Genomic DNA, 2,149 nt, shown 5'->3' with positions numbered 1-2,149 from the left:
CGTCTGCTTTCAGCGACGGTGCAGTCCGGTCAGCGCCCTGGGGACCCATCTACTGGCTCGCATCGGCCCCAGGTGTTACCGACGCTGCCTTCCATTTTGCCCCATGGCGACGCGCTGCCGCCGCCGCCGCCGCCGCCGCCTGTTCTCCCGCCGGCGACGCCCGCAGTGGACGCGTCGCTGCAGCCGCCGGGCGCCTCCCTGGGTCACGCGCCGCCGATCGCTTCCCGTGACGAGTTGTCCTCCGACATGGAACTCTTGCCCGCTACAGACCACATGTCGCCTTCGCCCGTCGGGTGCCCCGACCCGATGGAGGTCGCCCCTTCGGCCTCTCCTGTCTCTCTGCGGGCGCATACACCGCAAGTTGACGTGCACCCTGGAGCAGGTTTTCAGGCGTTTCCTAGCTCCCCGCGGTCCGAATGGCAGGGTGCGGGTGGCACAGCCTCGCCTGTTGTTAGGCTCCCCACCTCGTCGCATACGTCAACATGGGGTCCTCCCCACGGCGGGCGGAAGCCTTATGCCACAACCGTACGCCGATTTGTGGGGGAGGAATGTGGTGTCACCGCCAGACACCACACTTGTTAGGTGGTAGCCTTTAAATCGGCCGCGGACCGTTAGCATACGTCGGACCCGCGTGTCGCCACTATCAGTGATTGCAGACCGAGCGCCGCCACACGGCAGGTCTAGAGAGACTTCCTAGCACTCGCCCAGTTGTACAACCGACTTTGCTAGCGATGGTTCATTGACAAAATACGCTCTCATTTGCCGAGACGATAGTTAGCATAGCCTTCAGCTACGTAATTTGCTACGACCTAGCAAGGCGCCATTACCAATTACTATTGATACTGTGAATCATGTACCGTCAAGAGCGACGTTCACCATTAATGGATTAAATTTAAGTATTCCACCAACTACGTCCGTTTTTTCTAAATTCTAATTTCCTTGTCCTGTTCCAGACCTCACGCCAGCCTGCGTGAGCTAAAACGCGTGCCTTTCGGCCAACACGGTGTTGGCTATCCATAAAGTCTACTTACCTATTATTAAACGGACAACTTATTAGAAATCTTACAGTTAGAATAGACTGCCCAACAGTTCTTCGGCGCCGCGAGGCCCGATACTTGGGTGTAGTCATTGACGAAAGGTGGAATTACGCTACGCATATTGGTGCTGTAACACAGAGGTCGCTTGAAACACTTAACAACTTGGAATCGGTCACGAACGTTCTCACCTGCCACCGAATCTAATAAAGATACACCACAACAACATCTTAACTTCCATTGCAGGATATGGGTCAGCAGTCTGGGGGTACAGGCTCACGAGGGTCATGCCTGCCCTGGCCGTAAGAAGATTTCAGCGAAATATGCTCCTGCGATCGGTAGGGGTATATAGAACATTGTTAGTATTAATGGGGCTCTGTCCCCTTGATATAAAGGTCAGAGAGCAGGCTGCCTGGTATTGGGCAAAGAAAGAAAAGAGTAAAAAATAGTTCAAATAATGGGAGCTTACGTAGGGGATAAAGCTGGAATCAAAAGAAGAGATGAGGAATTGTCGCAGGAGCAGTGCGATGGTGATGAAACAGGGCGGAGAACATACGAGTTGCCGCCAAATATCAAGGAGCACCTTTTGGACGAACTATGAAATGAAATATCAAGCAAAGTCCTGCGAGAATTTCAAAGGAGCGATCAAAACTAATATAAAACCCAAATTAGACTCCGTGCACAAGTCCACTTGGCCAATCGCCTCACGTCTGGGATCCGCCACGTCTCGGATAAAGGGGAGGGTTTACAATCTACCGATCTCGATAAAGCACCGAACATGCAGTAGAAATAGGAATTAGGTTTGATTTAGGTTAAGATAGGATAATTTGCTACGACAGAACTGCAGCGAATCTAACATCCTGGGCCTGCCCGGTGCCAGGGGAATGCCCACTGTCATTAGCTTGGTGGGCACGGCCGTCAATGTACGTTTGTATTTCATGCTGGCACACCTGTAACTCTCCAGGTAGTGTAGATTAGTTTAAGTATTGTACAATGTAGTATACGAATAGAAATAGACGTCAACTATTGGATCTCGTAAGTAACTCAAAGTCAAAGCAACATGTAGAATTAATAGTAGCAAAACCTAGAGACGCCCATAGTGGAATAGTAATAGA

The sequence above is a fragment of the Schistocerca serialis genome, chromosome 3, assembly GCF_023864345.2.
Source record: "Schistocerca serialis cubense isolate TAMUIC-IGC-003099 chromosome 3, iqSchSeri2.2, whole genome shotgun sequence".
In the NCBI taxonomy this organism is placed as follows: Eukaryota; Metazoa; Arthropoda; class Insecta; order Orthoptera; family Acrididae; genus Schistocerca; species Schistocerca serialis.
Note: the sequence above shows the minus strand (reverse complement) of the source record.